The 15,190-nt window shown below is 41.5% G+C and overlaps 1 long non-coding RNA gene across 1 annotated transcript; it reads right to left on the bottom strand.

Annotated features, from left to right (window-relative positions):
- Positions 1-334: 334 nt before the first annotated feature.
- On the bottom strand, positions 335-1,424 carry LOC139582714 (uncharacterized). The gene is made up of 2 exons (XR_011676407.1): positions 1,349-1,424; positions 335-744 (listed from the first exon to the last, which is right to left on the bottom strand). It is a non-coding gene; the product is annotated as an uncharacterized lncRNA (long non-coding RNA).
- Between the last annotated feature and the right edge of the window lie 13,766 nt (positions 1,425-15,190).

Below are 15,190 nucleotides of genomic sequence, written 5' to 3'. Positions count from 1 at the left end.
AAACCCTGTTACTTTTCTATCACGGCTAGTCAATAAAAAGTATCTTGAAGTGACTGAAAGCATCTTGTCTTGTCTTGCTGAAGACATTACCATCCATTATTTAGTGATCTGGATGTGTCCAAGCAATGACATGGCAAGGTTTCACACGGCTGTTGAGCTGGCTGACTGGGGAGAGTAGCAGTTCAAATTCACACAGAGGAAGATGATTGCCACTCTCTCCAACAGCCACTCCCCAACTGTCACTTTCCTCTCACTGGCTATCCCCTCAGCCTTGCATGCCACATAAACGTGCTACGTTTCATCTCAATGTGAAATCTATAACAATGAACAACACTTTCTGTGGGAAAATGGGTTTATCCGACACTGTTCATCTCAGGCTTATGAAGTGAGGGTGTGTTTAGGGTGACTGAAGTCATCTTACAAGGACAGACTTAAAGGGGCAAATTATACCTAGCACTGTCACTGCTTTTATGACAGATCAGCAATGTAGGCAATGTATGGCTTGAGACAGATTTTGTGACAGCAAATTCCTGAAGAAGAGAGAAAAATCCACAAGGAGAGGAATCCACGATAGACTATTAAGATGCAGCCATAATGTCATGGAGAGGAATCCACTGTAGACTATTGAGATGGAGCCGTAGTGTCATGGAGACTGCAGCCATTTCTTTCAAATAAAAACAGTCACCTTCAGAGCAGAGAAATCCCCCCCATCATGCGGCTCTCATGCTGTTCTCCTCTCAGGCCCTGCGTGGAGGAATACATAGCATGGAAATCATAATGAGAGGAAGCACCCTGGTCTCACACTGGGTAGTCATGCTGCTCTGACTAGAACAACAGGCATTATATACTGTAAGACCCCTTTTGCAACACTCACTCATCTATCTTACTCCTCACACAACCGTCACCCCTTAACCATTCTTCACAATTTACCTCCTCCCGTATCTCACCCCGTCATCAATTAGGCCTCAAACACTCCTGACCCCTCCCTCCATTCAGCTGTAACCTATCTCACTCTCCTCCACCATGGCTCTTTTACCCGGAAGAGCCAGATTTATCATGTGAAGGCAGATCAATACCAAGACAGCCTCTGAGAATGTGGCAACAAATGGCTGCTAATAGGAATATCGACTGTTTAAAACATTAAGACATGCATGACTGGTGCCGTGAATGAAACATATTTTATATAAGGAAAGCTCCATGACTCCCTCGCCCATTTATCCACCACCCTCACTCAACATTCACTCCTCCTTCCCTCAACCATCACCCACTCCTGTCATTCTCAACCTTCCTAACCCTCCCATCCCCTCCTTCGCTCAGCTGTCAACTGAAGGCAATTTTGCAGTCTCACCATGAATTTCCTTGCTCTCCTCTACCATCCTCCAGTCTCACCCTGTCAGCCAGCCAGCCAACTAGAAGAGACAGATTTATCATGTGAAGGCAGATCAATACCAAGACAGCACCTGAGAACGTGGCATCAAATGGCTGGTATTAGGAATATTGACTGTTGTAAGCTTTCCTAAGCTTTTCATAAGACATGCTTCACTGGCCACGACTTCATGGGAGGATTTACTTTACATTACTATCAGGGCTTTTGTCAACACCAAGCAGTCAATATAATTAAGAATTTGTTCTTAATGGACTCAGCTGGATAAACAAAGGTTAAATAATTGTATTTATTTTTAAAACACAGTTCTAATCCTGCATATAATTACACTAGAGAGAAAGAAAGAAAAAGAGTGAGCGTGTGTATGAGACAGAGAGAAAGACCACAACACAGATAAAAGGGAGAGCCTCAGCTTAAAGTTAAACACTTTATTATTTCATTCATTACCCACGTCAGTGAACCTCAGGGCAGAATCACATGTAGAAAAATACACTTGTCTATGATAGCTATCTGTGATAGACGGACTCCAGGCATGATTAGATGTAGAGGAAAACATGGAGTTCATCCTTGGACAAAATACACAACCATTCTGCTACTGTGGCCCTGTACAGAAATAAGCCCTAGCTCCTACCTCCTAGGTACTTGAAATGAATGGGTAGGAATAACCAATATTCTAGTAGCTCCGCCTCCACCTCACACTCTGATAATAGTTGATTCCAAAATGTTCAGATCAAGTTACATAAGTGCCTTGGGGTACCGAGTATATGGGTTAGTGGTCATCCCTAAGGGCTGGGTGTTGTTTCTGGATGGTGATTGACTGTGGCTTAGTGGGGATGGACAGAGAGAAAGAAAGAGCTGTTGAGCTTTCTGTTGTTGAGAGCAGAGACGTGAGCTTACGCAAGTCAACCGCAGTCAGCTGGTATAATCAGTCTCCATAGCACTCAACTCTTATTCCAATAAGCCAGTTGAAAGCTCCAGCAGATGGGTTTTTTAATAAGATAAAGATAATACAAAAGACTGTACATCAAGGCAAAAGGCTATCTGACTAAATGCGTAATGTAGCCAGCAACGGTCCACTATGTATTATGTCTGATCTGATCTGCTTGAGCAAACCTCTGACCTTCCATCATCAGTTAGAGTCTCCAACTTGAGAGCTTGAGAACAGAGAATCAGGAAAATCTCTAACCCATTGTGACACAATGAGTGATTTAAGTATGTAGTCAGAGCTGCTCTTGCGTTTCTCCAGTTATGATTCGTTCCGGTTTCCATGATCTATATTGAATTTAGTCATTACTATTTGTCTGAGGGCAAGTTCTGGAGATAAAGGGTCTGTTAGGATTCACAATGTCACACATGATAATGAAGAGCGAAAGTAAAAATAGTTATGAGAGCAGTAGCGGTGCGTGGGTAAAATCACTGGGGGAGCCAAGCCTGGGAAAAAAAGCCAAATTACAACCTATTGTATGTGTTGTGATAATTGTGTTGTTTGCTCTGTAACCTGTTAGTTCATATGCTTGGCACCATGATATATAGGCCTAAGGCTGAGACAATAAGACACAGCGGCATCACAAAAACGGAGAGCAACATATGTCAGGTGGAGTCCACAAAGCATATCGCATGTGACAAACTGTTACAGGACCTACAGCATGGTTTCCGACATCTTTAGACTACTAAACAACTATTGATTTAGAACACCGGAGAGTTACACAAGTCACACCAAAACAGGAGCTGCCTCCACCATTCCAGCACCATTTCAACATCAAATCACCTATGCTTAGTCAATTACAGTGACAACTGTAAAAGATTTAAAAAATGATTTATTCCAATCACTGTAAGCTACACTATAGAGCGCATTCGGGAAGTATTCAGACTCCTTGACTTTTTTCACCTTTTGTTAAATTACAGCCTTATTGGATTAAATCGTTTTTTAAATAGTTGTTTGCGTAACCAGAACGTAACCATTCAGAACCTTTACTCAGTACTTTGTTGAAGCACATTTGGCAACGATTACAGCCTCGAGTCTTCTTGGGTATGACGCTACAAGCTTGGCACACCTGTATTTGGGGAGTGTCTCCCATTCTTCTCTGCAGATTCTCTCAAGCTCTGTCAGGTTGGATGGGGAGCGTTGCTGCACAGCTATTTTCAGGTCTCTCCAGAGATGTTCGATTGGGTTCAAGTCCGGGCTCAGGCTGGGCCACTCAAGGACACTCAGAGACTTGTCCCGAAGCCACTCCTGCGTTGTCTTGGCTGTGTGCTTAGGGTCGTTGTCCTGTTGGAATGTGAACCGTCGCACCAGTCTGATGTCCTGAGTGCTCTGGAGCAAGTTTTCATCGAGGATCTCTCTGTACTTTGCTTCATTCATCTTTCCCTCGATCCTGACTAGTCTCCCAGTCCCTGCCGCTGAAAAACATCCCCACAGCATGATGCTGCCACCACCATGCTTCACCGTAGGGATGGTGCCACGTTCCCTCCAGATGTGACACTTGGCATTCAGGCCAAAGAGTTCAATCTTGGTTTCATCAGACCAGAGAATATTGTTTCTCATAAGAGTCCTTCAGGTGCCTTTTGCAAAACTCCAAGCGGGCTTTCATGTGCCTTTTACTGCGGAGTGGCTTCCGTCTGGCCACTCTACCATAAAGGCCTGATTGGTGGAGTGCTGCAGAGATGGTTGTCCTTCTGGAAGGTTCTCCCATCTCTACAGAGGAACACTGGAGCTCTGTCAGAGTGACCAATGGGTTTTTGGTCACCTCCCTGACCAAGGCCCTTATCCCCCGATTGCGCAGTTCGGCCAGGTGGCCAGCTCTAGGAAGAGTCTTGGTCGTTCCAAACTTCTTCCATTTAAGAATGATAGAGGCCGCTGTGGGGACCTTCAATGCTGCAGAAATGTTTTTGGTACCCATTCCCAGATCTGTGCCTCGACACAATCCTGTCTCTACACTCGACGGCCAATTATTTCGACCTCGTGGCTTGGTTTTTGCTCTGACATACACTGTCAACTGTGGGACCTTATATAGACAGGTGTGTGCCTTTCCAAATCATGTCCAATCAATTGAACTTACCACAAGTGGACTCCAATCAAGTTGTATAAACATTTCAAGGATGATCAATGGAAACAGGATGCACCTGAGCTCAATTTCGAGTATCATAGCAAAGGGTCTGAATACTTATGTAAATATGGTATTTCTGTTTGTTATTTGTAATACATTTGCAAAAAATTCTAAAAACCTGTTTTTGTTTTGTCAGTATGGGGTATTGTGTGTAGATTGATAAGGGGGGGAATTATTTAATCAATTTTAGAATAAGGCTGTAGCGAAACAAAATGTGAAAAAAGTCAAGGGGTCTGAATACTTTCCGAATGCACTGTATATACAAAAGTATATCGACACCCCTTCAAATTACTGGATTCGGCTATTTCAGCCACACTCGTTGCTGACTGGGGTATAAAATCGAGCACACAGCCATGCAATCTCCATAGAAACATTGGCAGTAGAATGGCCTTACTGAAGAGACCAGACTACAGCTGTCTGGTCTCCTTCACCACCAGCAGTTACCATACCCGGTCTGCTACGTGGTTGCTACTTAAAGTCCCCAGGACATTCACAGTATTAGGCAAGACTGCCTTCTCTTCTTGTCCACCAGACGCATGGAATAATCTACAATCCATGCTTCATCTAGATATGTTAGTGCCACTGAATTAATTTAAATATTAATGGGACAGAGGAGTGTAAATGCTTTTTTTTAGGCTGAATCATGTTGTTGTATGTTTTAATTACGTAATGTATTGATTGTTGCTGCCTACTTGGACAGGTCTCCCTTGAAAAAGAGACACTGGGTCTCAATGGGCTTTTCCTAGTTAAAAAAAACAAACTGTGACCTTCAATTAGCCATAGGATGCCACCTTTCCAACAAGCCAGTTCATCAAATCTCTGCCCTGCTAGAGCTGCCCTGGTCAACTGTAAGTGCTGTTATTGTGAAGTGGAACAGCTCAGCCGCAAAGTGGAAGGCCACACAAACTCACAGAATGGGACCACCTAGTGCTGAATTGCATAGCGCGTAAAAAACGTCTGTCCTCGGTTGCAACACTCACTACTGAGTTCCAAACTTCCTCTGGAAGCAAATTCAGCACAATAACTTCTTATGGCTGCAGAGGCAGTATTGAGTAGCTTGGATGAAAGGTGCACAGAGGTGCCCAGAGTAAATGGCCTACTCCTCAGTCATGCTAATATTTGCATATTATTATTAGTATTGGATAGAAAACACTCTGAAGTTTCTAGAACTGTTTGAATTATGTCTGTGAGTATAACAGAACTCATATGGCAGGCAAAAACCTGAGAAGTTCCACTTCCTGTTTGAATTTCTTCTGAGGGTGGCAGATTTTCAACCAAGCTCTTATTGAAATTACAGCGAGATGTTGATGAGTTTTCACTTCCTACGGTTTCCACTAGATGTCAACAGTCAATATAACTTTGTTTGATGACTCTAATGTGAAGGGGGGCCGAAGGAGACAGGAATTAGTCACCACTGCCACAAGCTGATTATGCTTTGACCACGCGCGTTCACGTGATAGGCAGCTCCGTTCCATCTCTCAACTGAAGTCAATGTAATTCTCCGGTTGGAACGTTATTCAAGATGTATGTTAACAACATTCTAAAGATTGATTCAGTACATCGTTTGACATGTTTCTACTGACTGTTATGGAACTTTTGGACATTTCGTCACGTTATAGTGGATGCGCTTTGTGACTTTGGAATTGTTTACCAAACGCGCTAACCAAAGTAGCTAATTGGACATAAATAACGGACATTATCGAACAAATCAAGCATTTATTGTGGACCTGGGATTCCTAGGACTGCATTCTGATGAAGTTCATCAAAGGTAAGGAAACATTTATCATGTATTTTCTGGTTTATGTTGACTCCAACATGGCGGCTAATTTGGCTATTGTTTTGAGCGCCGTCTCAGATTATTGCATGATTTGCTTTTTCCGTAATTTTTTATACAAATCTGACACAGCAGTTGCATTAAGGAGAGGTATATCTATAATTTCATGTGTATAACTTGTATTATCATCTACATTTATGATGAGTATTTCTGTTGAAACGATGTGGCTATGCAAAATCACTTGATGTTTTTGGAACTAGTGAATGTAACGCGCCAATGTAAACTCCGATTTTTTTATATAAATATGAACTTTATCAAACAAAACATGCATCTATTGTGTAACATGAAGTCCTATGAGTGTCATCTGATGAAGATCATCAAAGGTTAGTGATTAATTTTATCTCTATTTCTGCTTTTTGTGACTGCTATATTTCGCTGGAAAAATGGCAGTGCTTATTGTGGTTTGGTGGTGACCTAACATAATTGTTTGTAGTGCTTTCGCTGAAAAGCATATTTGAAATCGGACACTTTGGTGGGATTAACAACAAGATTACCTTTAAAATGATATAGGACACATGTATGTTTGAGGAATTTTAATTATGAGATTTCTGTTGTTTGAATTTGGCGCCCTGCACTTTCACTGGCTGTTGTCATATCGATCCCGTTAGCGGGATTGCAGCCATAAGAAGATAACTGATCGTCGGGAGCTTCATGAAATGGGTTTCCATGGCCGAGCAGCCGCTCACAAGCCTAAGATCACCATGCGCAATGCCAAGTGTCGGCTGGAGTGGTGTAAAGCTCGCCGCCATTGGACTCTGAAGCAGTGGAAACGCATTCTCTGGAGTGATGAATCATGCTTCACCATCTGGCGGTCCGACAGACAAATCTGGGTTTGGCGGATGCCAGGAGACCGCTACCTGCCCCAATGCATATTGCCAACTGTAATGCTTGGTGGAGGAGGAATAATGGTCTGGGGCTGTTTTCATGGGCCCTTAGGGAGGTAACCCTTAGTTCCAGTGAAGGAAAATCATAACGCTGCAGCATAAAAATTACATTCTAGACGATTCTGTGCTTCCAACTTTGTGGCAACAGTTTGGGGAAGGCCCTTTCCTGTTTCAGCATGACAATGCCCCTGTGCACAAAGTGAGGTCCATAAAGAAATGGTTTGTTGAGATCGGTGTGGAAGAACTTGATAGGCCTGCACAGAGCCCTGACCTCAACCCCATCGAACAACTTTGGGATGAATTGGGACACCAACTGCGAGCCAGGCCTAATAGCCCAACATCAGTGCCCAACCTCATTAAAACTCTTGTGGCTGATTGGAAGCAAGTCCAACATCTAGTGGAAAGCCTTCCCAGAAGAGTGCAGGCTGTTATACAGCAAAGGGGGGACTAGCTCCATATTGATGCCCATGATTTTGGAATGAGATGTTCGATGAGCAGCTGTCCACATATTTTTGGTCATGTTGTGTAAATTTGATTTGGCTGTCTGTGGTACTGATTTCTGTGTGTGTGTGTGTGCGTAGAAAAAAACATGTTGATTAACCCTAGTTGTAGAGAAACGCCAATGCCTCTTACATGTTGCCAAAACGGTCTATGACTCTGACATACAGTACACGCTTTTCGTTTTTGTTGTACTAGGCTACCTGGCTCAAATGCTTGCTCGCTAGCCTAACTTCCTTTCAAGGACAACAATTAGCCAGCTAGTTAACATTAGCCTACTATATCTAGCTACATAAACTCAGCAAAAAAAGAAATGTCCCTTTTTCAGGACCCTGTCTTTCAAAGATAATTCGTAAAAATCCAAATAACTTGACTTCATTGTAAAGGGTTTAAACACGGTTTCCCATGCTTGTTCAATGAACCATAAACATTTAATGAACATGCACCTGTGGAACGGCTTACAGACGGTAGGCAATTAAGGTCACAGTTATGAAAACTTAGGACACTAAATAGGCGTTTCTACTGACTCTGAAAAACAACAAAAGAAAGATGCCCAGGGTCCCTGTTCAACTGCGTGAACGTGCCTTAGGCATGCTGCAAGGAGGCATGAGGACTGCAGATGTGGCCAGGGCAATAAATTGCAATGTCCGTACTGTGAGAGGCCTAAGACAGCACTACAGGGAGACAGAACGGACAGCTGATCGTCCTCGCAGTGGCAGACCACGTGTAACAACACCTGCACAGGATCGGTACATCCGAACATCACACCTGCAGGACAGTTACAGGATGGCAACAACAACTGCCCGAGTTACACCAGGAACGAACAATCCCTCCATCAGTGCTCAGACTGTCCGCAATAGGCTGAGAGAGGCTGGACTGAGAGCTTGTAGGTCTGTTGTAAGGCAGGTCCACATCCGACATTACCGGCAACAACTTTGCCTATGGGCACAAACCCACCGTCGCTGGACCAGATAGGACTGGCAAAAAGTACTCTTCACTGACGAGTCGCGGGTTTGTCTCACCAGGGGTGATGGTCGGATTCACGTTTATTGTCAAAGGAATGAGCGTTACACCGAGGCTTGTACTCTGGAGCGGGATCGATTTGGAGGTGGAGGGTTTGTCATGGTCTGTGGCGGTGTGTCACAGTATCATCGGACTGAGCTTGTTGTCATTGCAGGCAATCTCAACTCTGTGCGTTGCAGGGAAGACATCCTCCTCCCTCATGTGGTACTCTTCCTGCAGGCTCATCCTGACTTGACCATCCAGCATGACAATGCCACCAGCTATATTGCTCGTTCTGTGCGTGATTTCCTGCAAGACAGGAATGTCAGTGTTCTGCCATGGCCAGCGAAGAGCCCGGATCTCAATCCCACTGAGCACGTCAGGAACCTGTTGGATCGGAGTGTGAGGGACACATTATTACATTTCTGTTTGTCACATGTCTGTGGAACTTGTTCAGTTGTTGTCTCAGTTGTTGAATCTTGTTATGTCCACACATTAAGTTTGCTGAAAGTTAACGCAGTTGACAGTGAGAGGATGTTAATTTTTTTGCTGAGTTTATTAAACTTCCAGCCTCTCAAGCCAGAGGCACAATGTATGAATTTATGGTTGGATCAGAATCGCAGTTATAATCATTGCCCAGTACGAATAATTAAGTGAAACGACAAGTCCAAATCCTTATCTCCATCCATGGCTAATTTAAGAAAGGGACAAGAACGACAACACAACGAGTTGCAACAATTCAAGTTGTGTCAATGAAGTTTGGCTTTTGACGTGATTGGTGCGAAGCCAAATCCAAACTGGATTCCCTTGACACTTTTTGTGGTGTGCCAGTACCATTCACAATTGAGCTTGCTCAGTTTAGCTCAACGCTGATTGACTATTTTTGTATACTTTTTTTTATCAAGAGAGGCCAAATGCTCGCTGGTTTCCCTTGCATTCAATGCTACGGGCGGAAACAATATTATACTATTTTTGGCCAGACAGCATCAGATAGATGGGCTACACAGAGACAGAGGGGCACTGTTTTATTCGTTCAGATGCTTTCTCCAGTGAGATACATTCAGCCTCTTGCAAATTGAAGGAAAATTATTAAACAAGAGACAAAAGACACATTACTTTTATGTTTCTTTCTTGGTCCATTTTTGGGCGAAGCCTGGTTTCTCTTGGCATATATGAAAACACGCCACCGTGTGAGAGTATTGACCTAATATACAAAATGACTATCCCATTGCCAGGTTTGTATTAATAAAGGTAATAAAATAAATTAAGGTAATAAGGTATCTTCAGGATACTATGCGCAAGTTAGGGAGACTTTGCAGAATAGCCAGCAGTAAAACTATGAATCAATAAGTAATCAAAATAAGTTGTTAAAGTTATTGATCTTATTTATCAAATGTAATACCTCATCTGAAGCATGGAAGCTTTAACATGAAACAAATCACATTATTTTTAATCACAACAGACTTAAGTCCAGTGACTTAACATGATAGTATGGATCACTTCAAAAAGTCATTAAGAATATTTCACAATCTCCTTGTTCTACCATAATATACAATATATTTTCAGTTTTCACAAGCATCTGTCTATATCAGTGTTGCCCAATCTATTCAAGGGGGACCACTCAGAAAGAGCACATTTTGTTCTAGCCCTGTCACGATCGTGTGGAGGAGAGACGGACCAAAATGCAGCATGTGGAAAATAAGCCATCTTCATTTATTATAACGACGAAGATGAACATGAAACGAAACACTTATACAAACTATACAAAAACAACAAACGTGAAGCTACAAACGCAAGTGCACACACAAACTACTTACGTTCAACATAGACAATTCCCCACAAACAGCTAAAGCCTATGGTTGCCTTAAATATGGCTCCCAATCAGAGACAACAATAACCAGCTGTCTCTAATTGAGACCCAATTCAGGCAACCATAGACTTTCCTAGATACCTACACTCAACCATAGACACAGCTAGACTACTATACTAAACATAAACCCAACTACTCTAATAAACCCCCTAAACCTTACAACCACCCTAGACACTACAAAAAACACATACATTCCCCATGTCACACCCTGGCCTAACTAAAATAATTAAGAAAACAAAGAATACTAAGGCCAGGGCGTGACAAGCCCAGAACTTACTGTACGGAACCAATCACCAAGTCCTAGTACCTGAATAGGGTTGTCCCCCGGGAATGTAATAAGAAACGCTGGTGAAGCTAGACAGATCTGTAGAATTATCTGTATATTATGGTGATGATTTTGGTAGAATTTCACAATCTCATTACTCTTTTTCTATCATCCTGAGCAGATATCACACCCCTACGTTTGCAGTTTTTCCCCCATGGCTGTTTTTTATGTACATATTGAGCCATTGTAGACTATATTATCGAGTTATATTGTTTGTCAGCAGTCTGTCTACATGGCCTGGCGGATCTTGTCCAGGCTCTTCTCAATGTTGTCGATCACCTACACTGAAGCCTGAGCGATTCTGGTCCCGGGGCCGAAGATACAGCACACACCACTCTGGTACAGGAGCTCATAATCCTGTATAGAAACATACAGCACAGATTTATATACTGTAAAACAGAGATTCTCAACTGGTGGGTCGCGATCCAAATTTGGGCCGCGGGAGGTTTTGAATATGTCATGGGTGTCTGAGTAAAAAATAATTATAAAATACTCCAGTCTGAACTTAAACGACTAAAACCAGATAGAAAGTGTATAAATGGAGATGATTTAGTGGTCTCAAACCAGTGAGCTTATTAACATTCTTCATCAAGAATATGAGCAATATGTAATTAATGACAAGGAAAAAGGTGGGAATGTTGTTCCCTTGACATATAATTGCAAAATGTACGATCAATATAGCATTACAAATTGTTTTCCAGATTTCATTGTAGCAAAAGAAAATCTATAATTTTGATGCGACTGAGACAACCTGGTTCAATTTGGGTCCTAAGGCAAAACCAGTTGAGAATCACTGATGTGGAAGATATAGGTTCCTAACAAAATTAAGAAAACAACAACATAAAGTGTCACTGAATGTACAACTGACTAGGTATCCCACATTCCCTTTTCCCCTTTCTTAATAGGGTGTTGGGCCACCACATCCAGAACAGCTTCAATGCACCTTGGCATAGATTCTACAAGTGTCTGGAACTCTATTGGAGGGACGCGACACCATTCTTCCACAAGATATTCCATAGTTTTTTTTGTATGAATTTACCATAAGTGTCAATTGGGTTGAGATCTCGTGACTGAGAGGGCATATGGTTTACATCGTTTTCATGCTCATCAAACCATTCAATGACCACTCATGCCCTGTGGATGGAACATTGTCATCCTATGGGGGCATAGCCATGGTAGACAAAATAATGGCCAAAATAATAACCCTAAGCATGATGGGACTTTAATTGCTCAATTAACTCAGGAACTACACCTGTGCGGAAGCACTTGCTTTCAAAACACTGTATCCCTCATTTACTCAACTGTTTCCATTATTTTGGCAGTTACCTGTACAGCACACACAACTCTGGTACAGAAACTCATAGCCCTACAACATTTTATAGACACACAGACAACATATTACTATAATAAAACTATACTGTACACACTACAGCACAAACCGGTCTGGAACAGCAATTCATAGTCCTGGGAAGAGATCATACATAGTTACAATGAGTAGAATCATATAACTATAATCACAATCAATACTTTTGAGTAGATCACACATAGTTCTGAAATGCACTGGAACGTTCACAGTCCATCCACTGTTGCTTCTAATGTAGAATGCTGAGAAAGACATCACTGAGAATAACATTCTCAGACCAAAGAGGATAAAGTGCATTTTATTTTTTAACAGAGCATGCAGGGACAGTAAACCTTAAAGAGAACCGTTATCTCCCTTAACCCACGACACTCGTGGGAATTGGCCTACATGGATAGGGCTAAATTAAAATGTTTCTTACAAAATAAATATAGAAAGCATATGCATAACCATGGTAGCTATTAAAAAAGGGAACAGTTTGAAGTTCATAGAAAAATTATTAGACTGAAAAGACAACAGTTCACCTGACAAGACATTACACTTGAATTTTTGTGCATTTTACATTTACTGTACTTTTCACCACAATTGTTGACAACGGAATCTGAAAATAGTCTGGATACATTCAGTAACATGATAAGAATATTCTTGGAAAATTTGGGGTAGGTGCAACAATTACAAGGGTTTGAGTGAGAGGTCTAACTGGTGTTTCCAAGTGGCCACACACCTCTCCAAAGTGTGTACAGTTCCTAATTCATTTCAATGCACTTTTATGACTCGAAGAGCCTTCAACTATAAGGTGCTTTTTTGAGCTCTCCTAGCTGTGCCGTTTAGGAACTAGAGCAAGCACACTTGTAGTTGTTTTAATTGGTACACAGCCCTGCATCCCTGCCTCTACACAATTACTGTCATTGTTTACGCAATCCAAAAATGGCACATTATACATCTGGGTCATGACTATCTAAATTGTAAAATATACTGAACAAAAATAAACGCAACATACAATAATTTCAACAACTTTACTGCGTTAGAGTTCATATAAGGAAATAAATAAATTTTAATTAATTAATTAGGCCCTAATTTATGGATTTCACATGGCTGAGCAGGGGCGCATAGGCCCACCCACAGGGGAGCCAGGCCAAGCCAATCAGATGAGTTTTTTTTCCCCACAAAGGGGCTTTAAGAGTCGGCTTATGGTAGAGAAAATAACATTAAATTACCTGGCAACAGCTCTGGTGGACATTCATACAGTCAGCATGCCAATTGCACAGCTGAAAACTGGCCTTCTTTAGACTAGTTGAGCATCTGGAGCATCAGCATTTGTGGGTTTGATTACAGGCTCAAAATGGCCAGAAACAAAGACCCTTCTTCTGAAACTCGTCAGTCTATTCTTGTTCTGAGAAATGAAGGCTATTACATGTGAGAAATTGCCAAGAAACTGAAGATCTCGTACAACGCTGTGTACTACTCACTCCACAGAACAGTGCAAACTGGCTTTAACCAGAATAGAAAGAGGAGTGGGAGGCCACGTGGCACAACTGAGCAAGAGGACAAGTATATTAGAGTGTCTAGTATGAGAAACAGATGCCTCACAAGTCCTCAACTGGCAGCTTCATTAAATAGTACCCGCAAAACACCAGTCTCAACGTCAACAGGCAACTCCGGGATGCTGGCCTTCTAGGCAGAGTTCCTCTGTCCAGTGTCTGTGTTCTTTTGTTTTTATTGGCCAGTCTGAGATATGGCTTTTTCTTTGCAACTCTGCCTTGAAGGCCAGCATCCCGGTGTCGCCTCTTCATGGTTGACGATGAGACTGGTGTTTTGCGGGTACTATTTAATGAAGCTGCCAGTTGAGGACTTGTCAGGCTTCTGAGGACTTGTGAGGCGACATTAATAATGTCTACACTGTATTTCTGATCAATTTGATGTTTGTTTTTTTGCCTACCTCCCTACTCTTCTACATTTGCACACACTGTACATAGATTTTTCTATTTTTCTTTTCTATTGTGTTATTGACTGTACGTTTGTTTGTGTGTAACTCTGTGTTGTTGGCCAGGTCGCAGTTGTAAATGAGAACTTGTTCTCAACTGGCCTACCTGGTTAAATAAATAAATAAAAACAATTTAAATGGACAAAAAAATGTGCTTTTCTTTCAAAAACAAGGACATTTCTAAGTGACCCCAAACTTTTGAACAGTAGTGTATATATTCGTATTCCATTCCTTTACTTAGCTTTGTGTGTATTAGGTAGTTGTTGTGGAATTGTTAGATTACATGTTAGATATTGCTGCACTGTCGGAACTAGAAGCACACGCATTTCGCTACACTCGCATTAACATGTGTATGTGACCAATAAAATGTAATTGATTTGATGTGTCATGGAAAGTGTAGATGTTCCTAATGTTTTGTACACTCAGTGTATATAGTCTTTAGTATTAATAAAGCAAATATAGTCTTTAGTATTAATACAGTATATAGTCTTTAGTATTATTACAGTATATAGTCTTTAGTATTAATACAGTATAAAGTCTTTAGTATTAATACAGTATATAGTATATAGTATTATTACAGTATATAGTCTTTAGTATTAATACAGTATATCGTCTTTAGTATTAATACAGTATATAGTCTTTAGTATTAATACAGTATATAGTCTTTAGTATTAATACAGTATATCGTCTTTCGTATTAATACAGTGCATCACCAGGAACTTGATCAAAGACGCTATTCCCCAGTACAGGTCTCTGGGGTGGTAATCATTAAAAGAGAGTGGGCCACTTTAATACATACATGCAACAGAACACATTTTATCCCTCGATGGAAATTTGACAACAAACATGGTTAGGATGAAAAAACCCATATAGCCAGCGCATGCCACGAAATGAGTGCCCTTTGATATTTTATGTAGAAATTGTGAACCAATATTGAATTTT

This window comes from Salvelinus alpinus, chromosome 8 (genome assembly GCF_045679555.1).
Source record: "Salvelinus alpinus chromosome 8, SLU_Salpinus.1, whole genome shotgun sequence".
NCBI lineage: Eukaryota > Metazoa > Chordata > Actinopteri > Salmoniformes > Salmonidae > Salvelinus > Salvelinus alpinus.
The sequence above is the reverse complement of the archived record's forward strand: the minus strand, read 5'-3'. Positions and strand labels throughout refer to the sequence as shown.